Source organism: Ranitomeya variabilis, chromosome 2 (genome assembly GCF_051348905.1).
Source record: "Ranitomeya variabilis isolate aRanVar5 chromosome 2, aRanVar5.hap1, whole genome shotgun sequence".
In the NCBI taxonomy this organism is placed as follows: Eukaryota; Metazoa; Chordata; class Amphibia; order Anura; family Dendrobatidae; genus Ranitomeya; species Ranitomeya variabilis.
The window spans coordinates 1,017,242,619-1,017,255,305 of NC_135233.1; the positions used below are offsets into that span (position 1 = coordinate 1,017,242,619).

General features: G+C 44.6%; 2 protein-coding genes across 4 annotated transcripts in view; one reads left to right on the top strand and one right to left on the bottom strand.

Annotated features, from left to right (window-relative positions):
• Positions 1-12,687, top strand: part of STAG1 (STAG1 cohesin complex component) — a 190,854-nt gene that overhangs the window by 58,870 nt on the left and 119,297 nt on the right. The gene's annotated exons all lie outside the window — the stretch shown is intronic.
• LOC143808540 (uncharacterized) overlaps positions 1-12,687 on the bottom strand; it is an 84,783-nt gene that overhangs the window by 2,238 nt on the left and 69,858 nt on the right. The window lies entirely within an intron of this gene.

The window sequence follows — 12,687 nt, forward strand, 5'->3', positions numbered from 1 at the left end:
ACATTCTTGTCATTGTTGCTGACACCCATCGGCTACGACATCTATCCCACCTGAATCCCACCGATTGTGACAGGAGAGTTTCTTCCCACGTCACTCCTAACAATAATTGCTGGCTTCATTACTGAAGATCCTTGCCAGTCCCTGACCTCAACAGCTTTGTGCTTTTTCTCCGGAGTTTGTGGCTTTCAATTATGCATAGAATACCCAACAAAAAACCTGGCGTAATGCTGGGTGTGCTGACTTTACACTCGCGCATCCAGGACTGAAATCTTCCATTGGAATCAATTACAGGAGCCTTGTATAGCATGGCTGGAGCATGGCCGGTTTGCGACCATATATATTCTTCTTGGTCGAGATCACCATAAATATTAGTGTATTTTGCCTGCTTTCCATATAGGTTCCTTATTTATTCCCTGCAGTATATGTCAAATCTGTGATTGCCTGAAGTTGCAGGCCCAGAGATTGAAGAGATTCTGATGAGATGTTCTTACCTGATGTCCGTTTGGTTCAATGCTTTCCAAATCAATAAATCCGACATTATTCTCTTTCTGCCATAAATTGTGTCCATGGCGCATTGTCAGTGCATCGAAAACTTGTAACTACATTCCTGCAATAACAATTCAGTCCCATTCCTACAAGTAAACTTGTTACATACTGACCAATAATGTACCGGTGTGAATTGCTGCCTACATGGAGCCCCAGCCTCTACGATGAAGAAGTGATCAATACGTGAATATGGTTTTAGCAATTTCCGTGAAATGATATCGATTCCTTTGTCCTAATAAGAAAGGATGCCCCCAAAGTCACAACTTGGACCCTCCGGCACAGTGTCAATCCCCTATATCACATGCTGGCCATGCTTCCCTTTAAATGCAAGTGTAAGTTGGTTGCAAAAAAATACAAAAAAACTGCATTGACAGTTGAGGAAAATTATCCCCAGGACCCCGGTCCAGTGGCCGCGTTGGTTGTCCAGGGCTGTGTGATGAGATCCATGCAGACCACCGCCTTTATGCGGGCTTCACATTTGCCTCCTGTTATTAGTAGGGGTCCTGCGATGCCTAAATTACGCTGCGCCAATTTCACTGCACCAAACCTACTAATCAGAAGAGGCGGACTACCGATAGCATGGAGATGGCTATGAGGCACATAGGGGCTCCTGCTGTAATGGTCGACAGCAGCCGCGGCATCGGAATAAAGGGGTCCTACTATTGTCCCCCTCACCATGCGATCGCTGGCTGCTGGAGTAAGTTTTATGAAGATATTCTTAATACAATGCAGTTTTTTCTATGAAAACAAAATAGATTTTTTTTCTATTGCTGCATTAATACTGGTTTTGTGATTACAGTAAAATAGTTTTTTTCTACAGTAAGGTAAACGCATAAAATGTGCACCCCACCCCTAAAGATTGCAGAAATTCACTCCAGCCCACAAATATTTCTTTATTTGTTAATGGCACTGTGCTGATAGACTATATAAGATCCAGAATGAGAATGGTTGTTTGTGAGGCGGCCCCGTATCACAGGGGTGACTGTTCACGTTTCTGCCTCCATGTAGTGGGGGCCGCCTCTCCCTGGTTATAACTCTCTCTAGATCTGTTATATAGTCACTTTTTATTCTGACAGGAGTCATAACATTTTTTTTCAGTCCTTTGGAGAAAGCGCTGTGATTTGTGCTCAGAGAATGTGCTATGTAATATACATTTGTTCCTTTTTCTCGGGGGTTTTATCTGATGATTTATCATATTCTCTCCTTCCTAGTGTTGCTATTTACATGCGGTATTGATTTGCTATGAATAACAAACATTTCATGTAATCTCCTGTTTCTCATCCTGGCCTTTATGGTAAATACCTGTGATCGGTGAGGCGTGTACGGCCATGGTGGTGGCATTACCTGCACAGTGGGGAGCTATTGTTTCCTTCTCTATGGAAAACCTTGATCCCACTAAGTGCTTTTTAGTTTATAAGAACAGACGACATATCACATCCTCCACATGATTACTGTCTGGTGTTGTGTTTTTATTGCTTTATTAGCTTTGGGAATAGTTTCAGTGCTTGTTATGATTTGCTTTGCCTGTCTATCACTTCTGCACTTTAGAAGGCTGATAACCACATATATCGCTGACAGCTCTTCCTTCCAACCCCCATATGCCAGTGAACACTGCCTGCATTCTCAATGGGGAGAGTGAACCCTTTGCACAACTCCCCCAGCAGCAGTTTATCTCCCTTATACAATCCATCAGACATCTTGCACTCCTGCTACCTGATCTTTTTTCTTCTGTGTAGGGAGGGAATAGTTGGGAGACCCTTTAAGTCCTAGATGGCCATCCGATTCTGCAGATACCTGGTTGTTACTGGAAGTAGGGTATCTGTACATGCTCGCTCCTCACTCATGGGGTGGTTGGACGTGTCTGCACGCTCGATCCTCACTTGTTGGGAGAGTATGTGTTAGTACACACTCACTCCGTGGGGGCGTGTCCGTACACGCTAGCGCTTTACTCCTTGGGGCGTGTCCGTACGCGCTAGCTCTTTACTCCTTGGGGCGTGTCCGTACGCGCTAGCTCTTTACTCCTTGGGGCGTGTCCGTACGCGCTAGCTCTTTACTCCTTGGGGCGTGTCCGTACACGCTAGCTCTTTACTCCTTGGGGCGTGTCCGTACACGCTCGCTCCTCACTCTTTATGAAAGAGTGGGCAGAAAAAAAGCCTTTACTTGCGCACAAAAATTGTAATGCTTATTATGAGTTTGCCAGTAGGCATATGGGAGACTCCCCAGATGTATAGAAAAAGGTGCTGTGAACTAAAATTTCTTTTTTGGCCACTTAGGTAAACATTATGTTTGGCGCCAAACAAACACTGCTCATTGCCCCAAGAACACGGTGATCAGAAAAATGCCCAAATGAAAGTTGCCCACACGGCCCAAGTTACATTTATCACCTCCCCCAAGACTTGTGGGTCAATTATTATTCAACCCCTAGGTTTAATATTTTGTGGAATAACCTACTAAATTCGGTGAAATTGTGGGGGGAAAGAAAATGCAGTTTTGACATTGATTTTTTTGGAATTCGTTTTTGCGGTGTACATTTTGTGGTAAAAATGACTGTAATATGTTTATCCTCATCTATGAGATTACGGCGATATCCAAAATGTCCATTTTTCTTTTTTTTTTAAATTTAGTGGTTAAAATTTTTTTTGTTTTGTCTCACCATTTTCCAAGACCCATAACCTTTTTATTTTTTGGCCGATGGGGCTGTGAGAGCTTATTTTTTGTTTGGTCAGACAGCGTTTTTGTTAGTACCATTTTGGAATACATGTGACTTTTTGATCGCTTGTTACATTTACGCTTGTTTATTTGTAGAATTGAGACGACCACAAAAGCTTTGACGTTCTTGAATTTTTTCTGTTTACTGATCAGGTTAATTGTTTTTGTATTTTGATAGATTGGACTTTTCTGAACATGGCGATACCACCTACCATATTTTTCGGATTATAAGGGCTTGTTCACACTATCCTTTTTTTGCTGCGGATTTTTCAGCTGCGGATTTGGAAAAACCGCAGTGCAAAACCGCGGTGGTTTTCTCTGCGGTTTTTTGTGCGGTTTCTCCTGCAGATTCCACTGCGGGTTTCTAACTGCAGTTTCCTATTGGTGCAGGTGGAAAACCGTTGCGGAATCCGCAGAAAGAATTGACATGCTACTTCTTTTTTTCCGCAGAAAATCAGCGCTGTTTTTCAAGCGGATAAACGCAAAGTGGGCACAGCGGTTTTTGTTTTCCATAGGGTAATATTGTACTGTACCCTGCATTGAAAACGGCTGCGGATCCGCAGCAAAAACCGCAGCGTGTGAACATAGCCTAAGACTTACCCCCACCCCCTCCTGGCTGCGGCTGAGCAGGACTGGGGCAATGCTCTGGGCTGGGAACATGGGGTGTGAGGCTGTAGCGAACTCCAGGCATTCAGAAAATGTCGGGAGCTTCCATCATTTTCACTGCGGTAAACTTTTGAAAACCAAGATCTTAATCTGCGCATTTGCCGCAGCTGGTGGCCATTTTCTCGAAGTCCAACACAGTGAAAAGGATGGGAAGTGTTGGGGACTCCTGACATTTTCTGTACGTCCAAAGTCTGCTACAGCCTCGCACCGCCGAACACCCCCTTGCTACCAGCCAGGGGCCCGCAGCATCACCCCACTCCTGCCAGCTTCCTGCAGCAGCCACCCTGCCTCCCAGGACCACAGGTCATTACAACCCATTGATGACCCGTGAACACCTCGCAGGCGAGCTGATGAGCAGAGAAAATGACGCCCTCGTGCATGTTAAATGCCGCAGTATTGACAGCGGCATTTTAACAAGTTAACAATCGTGAGCAGAGCGATTTTAGTGGCAGGTCCTGGCTGTAATACACCCGCTTCCAACTTGCGCCATACATGTACTGCGGATGTTGTGAAAGGGTTGTTAAACTTGCTTTTTCCGTGTTGTCAGTCTTGTGTGTGGGCATTTTTCGTGGAAGCCAAGAACACCATCACCACAGTGAAACATGATGGTGGCAGCATCATGCTGTGGGGATGTTTTTGGTAGCAGAGACAAGGAAAATGGTCCCAGTCAAGGGGAAGATGGATGGTGTGAAAGTCAGGGATGACCCAAAGCATACTGTTAAAGCAACAGTTGAGTGGTCTAAGGGGAGTCGTGCAAATGTTTTGGAGTGGCCTAGTCATAGCCCAGACCTTAAACTGATCTGTGAATCTGTGTCAAACTTGAAGATTGCTGGAAACCATCTAGCTTGAAAGAGCTGGAGCAGTTTTGCCTTGAGGAATGGGAAAAACTCCTGGTTGCAATATATGGAAAGCTCAGAGACTTATCCAAAGAGACTTGCTGCTGGGTTTGCCGCAAAAGGAGGCTCTACACAGTACTGACTTTAGGTGGTGAATAGTTTTCCTCACTGAAGTTTTCAGTTATTTTGTCCTATTTGTTGTTTGCTTAAAAAGAAAACCAAATGTTCAGAGTTGTATGCATGTTCTTTACATGAACTGATGCACACAAACTAGTGGTATTCCAGGTTGTGAGCTAGCAAAGCAGGAAAAATGCCAAGGGTGTGAATACTTTCGCAATCCACTGTATGCATACATGTCTGCTGCCTAGAATTTTGTTGTGAGATGAATTTTATTTGACTCTTCCAATCTACAATATTTTCACGTAAATTTTTTTTCTACATTGTTTATCGCTGCTGCCTGTTGCAGGTTTGGGAATAATAAAGTATTTAGCAGGTTGTTCCCATCCCCTGTACACTGTGTAGGAATGCCCTAATCATCTCAGTCCCATGTGTTCTGCTGCGGTCACTGAATCTCCTGTTTTCGTAATGATCCATGTAGTTGGGCTGATTTCGGCCCACTAATGAGCAGTGATTGATTTCTATCTGTTGATTGGCTCTCCTTTACTGCCTGGTTTATACAAGCTGATGAATTTTGATGAGAGACCGATTGCTAATACGATTGTTCCCATACAAGCATCATATTATCGGCATCACATCTGCTCCCAAGGGGTGCGAAGCAATGCCTATAAGTGATTATCACAGCATTGATGATTTTATCACCCTATGAACAAGCGTTGTGCAGGGCGGGTTATAGGCGCCATGTTTGCTTCAGCTGATAATTGGAAATGCATACTATTAAATGCTGTTGTAATGAATATCTGTGTGTACAGATATGATGTCTGCCCATCACAGCAGATTGCACTTTTCTTTTGATATGTATAAGGCACAAAAGAAGCACTCCTCCTCCTCCTCCTCCTCCTCCTCCTCCTCCTCCTCCTCTCAAAACTATTCTCTTAATATATCGCAGTCATTATTTTGCACTGTGTACTTAAAATTGCTCATTTTGCCTTTCTACCAGCAAATTCTTCTGTTCCATTAGGTCTGACATCTTGTGATTAAACATTGACTAGCTGAATCCTTCTATGCTCCATGCAGAAACAGGAGGTCAATATTCCCTGCATGAGTCACCAGTCACTGCGAAAGTCCCTGGCATGGAGGACCAGCTGGGTCCTAGAAGAATTTGTTGGGTAGAAAGGTGAAATGAGCAATTGTAAGAACACAGGGCTATGTAATATGATTGCAATAGATTGAGGATAACAATGATGGGAGTGCTTCTTTACATTTCTGGATGCATGAGACACAGGAGGACTTGGGTTTGAAACTTTGCAAGCAGACAGTAATAAAAACAAGACAAAGTGTTAGTGGGGGCATCCGCAGCACAGATCATTAGCATTGTAATTATCAATTTACAGTAGATGATGCGCCTGTCCTCGCTGCTCTTATGCGTCTACATATTACCTGATGTTACCCCAGCCCGAGCAATTACAGAACCTGTCACATAGCTAGTTCTGAGCAGCAATGAAAGCATTATGTGCTTATCTGCTGCACTGTGCTTTCAATACTCCATATTTTTTATGGATCAGTGGTAAATTGCATGAATAAGGCCACTTATACCCTGTCAGGTACTGTGGAAATAAACACCTATGGACTTGACATTGTTGCTCAGCACTTGTTTACCGCCATTTCTGTGGAGCAATCACCGACACCGTATGTGACCCAGCATCGCTGCTCACTTTGTAATATTTGCATGTAGGATGTGATCAAATGGGCGTTTGCTCAGCATGTTCCCGAACAGCAGTGGTTGGCTAACAAACATTTGTCATCTTGATCATTAGGATTGTATCATGGGGTTTAATAGTTGTGACAGCCCCTTAGTAATGGCCTAGGATGCCGGCAGTGGTCAGGGGACATTGGGTGTAGTTAGAAGTCCTGCAATTGACAATCCCTTTTAAACATTAATCTTAAGTGATTATTTACTGTTTAAATAGTAACAGGTTTTTTTTTTATATAAATTTTTACACGGGAAGATAAACTTTATAATACATGAGTGAAATCTGATTCTTTCTCCATCAGGACCAATCCTTCTGTCTAAAAATTCTCACCTGAAGGATAAAATTTCTATTCGGTGAATACAGATTTTTTTTTTTCCCCCCAATACTGCGATAGGAGATGGCTGTTGGTGCTCATAAAGTTCTATGGAAAGCTGTCGTTGCAGGAGAACTTGCAGCAAAATGTCTATCTGCCATTAGCTCTCCCCCGCTCCCGAGTTTTATAAGCACTAAGTGTCCTCTCCTATCTCAGTAATGGGAAATTCTTTTTTCACTGAATATGATAAAGATTAATATGGATTTTACCCAGTGACTGAGTGAAAGATCAGTTCAGGAGAGGAAAATTATTTCTATGATTAAGATATATTACAAAATTGCATTATTTCATATTCTGTTGCTCTATGAAATAATGTTGTTTTTTTAATAGCTTTTTTTTTTTTTCTTCAAGAAAAAAGTGACTTCGTACAAACGTTACTCATCTTGTCCTGATCTAGACTTACAGCTGTCACTGCAATCTAGAGCTCCAGATCAGAGTTCCCTGTAAAGCCCCCGTCTCACTAAGCGAGATTGCTAGCAAGATCGCTGCTGAGTCACAAGTTTTGTGACGCAACAGCGACCTCAGTAGCGATCTCGCTATGTGTGACACGTAGCAGCGACCAGGCCCCTGCTGTGAGATCACTGGTCGTGTCGGAATGGCCTGGACCTTTTTTTGATCGTTGAGGTCCCGCTGGGTAGCACACATCGCTGTGTTTGACACCTTACCAACGACCTCGTTGACTACAACGTCACACAGGACGTCCCTCATCGAGGTCTGAATCGTCATAATAGCTCCCATGTGACATCGTTGTACAGGTCGCTACAGGTCGCTGGTGAGATGTCAAACAGTGAGATCGCAGCAGCGATCGTTGGAAGATCTCACTGTTTGACATCTCACCAGCGACCACATAGCGACGCAGCAACGATCCCTGACAGGTCGTATCGTTGTCGGGATCGCTTTGAGGCCCCGTCACACACAGCGACGCTGCAGCGATACAGACAACGATGCTGATCGCTGCAGCGTCGCTGTTTTGTCGCTGTGTGGTCGCTGGGGAGCTGTCACACAGACAGCTCTCTCCAGCGACCAACGATCAGGGTAACGACTTCGGCATCGTTGAAACTGTCTTCAACGATGCCGAAGTCCCCCTGCAGCACCCGGGTAACCAGGGTAAACATCGGGTTACTAAGCGCAGGGCCGCGCTTAGTAACCCGATGTTTACCCTGGTTACCAAAAAAACCAAACAGTACATACTCACCATCTGATGTCCGTCAGGTCCCTTGCCGTCTGTTTCCTGCTCTGACTGAGTGCCGCCGTACAGTGAGAGCAGAGCGCAGCGGTGACGTCACTGCTGTGCTCTCACTGTACGGTGGCACTCAGTCAGAGCAGGAAGCAGACGGCAAGGGACCTGACGGACATCAGATGGTGAGTATGTACTGTTTGTTTTTTTTACATTTACGCTGGTAACCAGGGTAAACATCGGGTTACTAAGCGCGGCCCTGCGCTTAGTAACCCGATGTTTACCCTGGTTACCAGTGAAGACATCGCTGGATCGGTGTCACACACCGATTCAGCGATGTCAGCGGGACCTCAACGACCAAAAAAAGGTCCAGGCCATTCCGACACGACCAGCGATCTCACAGCAGGGGCCTGGTCGCTGGTACGTGTCACACATAGCGAGATCGCTACTGAGGTCGCTGTTGCGTCACAAAACTTGTGACTCAGCAGCGATCTCGCTATGTGTGACGGGGCCTTTAGCGTCGCTAAGTGAGACGGGGCCATTAGCCTCTATTAGCATATCATTGCTTTGTGCTGTGCGGTACATACAGACTACAGGGTTACTGAAATACTATAGGCGTGCAAAGGTTCCTCAAAGCTTGCAAGGGGGGATGTTGGGGTCCCAAGTGCTTTTTCTACTAAAACATTAGTGCAGAAATGTGACTGTCTAAAGATTTGTCTTAATTGGGTAGGATGGTTGGAGCTAATCCCATCTTCTGAAGCAGGAGGGCTCTGCTTCCCTTACTCCCTGCCTACTGGGTGGTGGGTACTCTTAAAGGAAACCTGTCATGGAAAACTTTATTAACCTGCAGATATGGGGTTAATCTGCAGGTTAATTGCTTTACTAACCTGACCAGTGCCTGCACTTACCTGAACTTTGGGTGGGAGAAAATTAACTTTATTCTCCCTAGCAGCTTTGAGTCAGTTGCCGGTGCTGCGCTGGTGTGGATTCTGTCACCTCGCCACACTGTTCTCCCCAACGGTATGATGGTGGACACAGCAGTCAATACAGCATGTGATGTCCACAACATCCCCATGATATACTGTCCACCACAGCCCCTGAATCTACTGTAAGATCTCTCCCCACAGCCCCCTATGCAATGATGCCCCTCACATGTTCTCTATACAGGTCCTTCTCAAAAAATTAGCATATAGTGTTAAATTTCATTATTTACCATAATGTAATGATTACAATTAAACTTTCATATATTATAGATTCATTATCCACCAACTGAAATTTGTCAGGTCTTTTATTGTTTTAATACTGATGATTTTGGCATACAACTCCTGATAACCCAAAAAACCTGTCTCAATAAATTAGCATATCAAGAAAAGGTTCTCTAAACGACCTATTACCCTAATCTTCTGAATCAACTAATTAACTCTAAACACATGCAAAAGATACCTGAGGCTTTTAAAAACTCCCTGCCTGGTTCATTACTCAAAACCCCCATCATGGGTAAGACTAGCGACCTGACAGATGTCAAGAAAGCCATCATTGACACCCTCAAGCAAGAGGGTAAGACCCAGAAAGAAATTTCTCAACAAATAGGCTGTTCCTAGAGTGCTGTATCAAGGCACCTCAATGGTAAGTCTGTTGGAAGGAAACAATGTGGCAGAAAACGCTGTACAACGAGAAGAGGTGACCGGACCCTGAGGAAGATTGTGGAGAAGGACCGATTCCAGACCTTGGGGAACCTGAGGAAGCAGTGGACTGAGTCTGGTGTGGAAACATCCAGAGCCACCGTGCACAGGCGTGTGCAGGAAATGGACTACAGGTGCCGCATTCCCCAGGTAAAGCCACTTTTGAACCATAAACAGCGGCAGAAGCGCCTGACCTGGGCTACAGAGAAGCAGCACTGGACTGTTGCTAAGTGGTCCCAAGTACTTTTTTCTGATGAAAGCAAATTTTGCATGTCATTCGGAAATCAAGGTGCCAGAGTCTGGAGGAAGACTGGGGAGAAGGAAATGCCAAGATGCCTGAAGTCCAGTGTCAAGTACCCACAGTCAGTGATGGTGTGGGGTGCCATGTCAGCTGCTGGTGTTGGTCCACTGTGTTTCATCAAGGGCAGGGTCAATGCAGCTAGCTATCAGGAGATTTTGGAGCACTTCACCTCCATAAAGCATTTCAGCCGATGGAAGCATGAAGATTTCATTTTTCAGCACGACCTGGCACCTGCTCACAGTGCCAAAACCACTGGTAAATGGTTTACTGACCATGGTATTACTGTGCTCAATTGGCCTGCCAACTCTCCTGACCTGAACCCCATAGAGAATCTGTGGGATATTGTGAAGAGAAAGTTGAGAGACGCAAGACCCAACACTCTGGATGAGCTTAAGGCCGCTATTGAAGCATCCTGGGCCTCCATAACATCTCAGCAGTGTCACAGGCTGATTGCCTCCATGCCACGCCGCATTGAAGCAGTCATTTCTGCCAAAGGATTCCCGACCAAGTATTGAGTGCATAACTGAACATTATTATTTGATGGTTTTTTTGTTTGTTATTAAAAAACACTTTTATTTGATTGGACGGGTGAAATATGCTAATTTATTGAGACAGGTTTTTTGGGTTATCAGGAGTTGTATGCCAAAATCATCAGTATTAAAACAATAAAAGACCTGACAAATTTCAGTTTGTGGATAATGAATCTATAATATATGAAAGTTTAATTGTAATCATTACATTATGGTAAATAATGAAATTGAACACTATATGCTAATTTTTTGAGAAGGACCTGTATTATGATGTCCCCACAGCTCCCAATATAATGTTCCCCACAGTCTGATATAATGTTGTCCCCCATAGCCTCTCTTGTGATAGCTCCCACAGCCAGCCCTCTTATGTTCCTCACATCCAACCCCATATGTGTGCCCTGTATCCAGCCCCTCTTATTTCCCACCATTCATTGGCAAAATATAAAAAGGCTTATACTCGCCTAATCCTGGCTCCCTGTACACGGTGGCCATCTCCTATTGATTCCTGTAGAGCAGTGAACGCTGAGTGAGTATCATGCCATCCTACACTCCCTGTGTGCGCAGTCTCCAGCAGAAAGCCAGCCAGAAGTGGCCTGTGTTCTGCTGGAGATCCCAGCAGGACAAGGATCTGATTCCAGCTCCTCTGCTCCTGTCTTGGGCTACGTGGCTCATAGCAATTATATTCATATCTGATAGATGCAAATACAATTGAGTGCAGGGAGGGAGTGACAGCTGGGGCACAGGACAAAGAAAGGGGTGAGTGGCATCAGTGACTGACATCGCTCACCTCCGTGCCAGCCACGGCCGTCACTGTGCTGAATGTCTGCGGCCAGAGGAAGATGCTGGACGGCCGCAGGCATTCGGCAATGGCACGGGTTTTTTTTTTCACCCATGAGCGCACCCCTTGGGTAGGCAGGATGCAGCACCCTAAGCAGGTGTCTACCCCTCGTCCTCACCCCGCATCTACATGTTCCTCCTTGGTTGGTCATTTGTGTGTGCAGTTATATATTGTGGTTTCAGTATATTTATTTTTATATGGTCAATTTGCTTTCAGAACGTAAAAGTATCTTAAAGGGCATGAGCCAGTAGGTAGGATAAACCCTCCAAAGCCATATGGCCATGTATGACATAGGAAGCTGAATAAAATGATGCTTTCATACAGTATCTGCGATCTGATGTCTTATTCCATAGAAAACCACTTTTTTTTCTTGTATGTAAATGAACTATTCCAGGCCATGGACCGGACACTGATCTTCATGAGAATCTGCCTCCAGAGATTTTCAGTACAAGAGGGAGTTACCAGTGTGATGTGTAATGGCCGCTCTCCTGTTCTCACTGCAGAGCTGTGTGTGATAATACCTGACACATCTGCAGGTTCCTCTCAGCTTCCATCTCACAGGCCGACAGTGGTGTAATACAGAAGAGCTGTGAGACCTGCAGCAAATGTGTTTGTAAGGAGACAGTTAATTTCTCCTGTGTTAGCTACATGTCTCACACTGGTAACTCGGCTTCTAATTAAAATCATCTCTGGAGGCAGATTCTCAGGGAGACCAGCGTCCGCCCATAGTCCCGAACAGCTCATGTACAGATAAGGAAAACGTGGATTTCTGTGGAGTAAAACATATGATCACAGAAATCAAGGTATCAAACTATTTTGCTTCCTATGGTCTATTTGCCCATATAGACGACTTTTGAGGGTTGATCCTCCTGACATAATTTTTAGTGTACGTTCCCACAATCTGTGTGTTCAGGATTTTACGTAGCTGAATTTTCACATGAATCCTGCACCTTAGCTCACAGGTGGTTTTCCTTGTGTTTGTATGCATTTTTGTCTCTTTGGTATGTTATTAGATTTGCATAGATATAGATAATAGGTAGATATGGGATAGATGGCTAGATTGATACCTGTGAGATATATAATTAACGCTTTGCCAATTTCCGATTTGCCCTAGTGTGGCAATCGGGGTAATGCTGGTTGGGGGTGATGAAAGCTGTC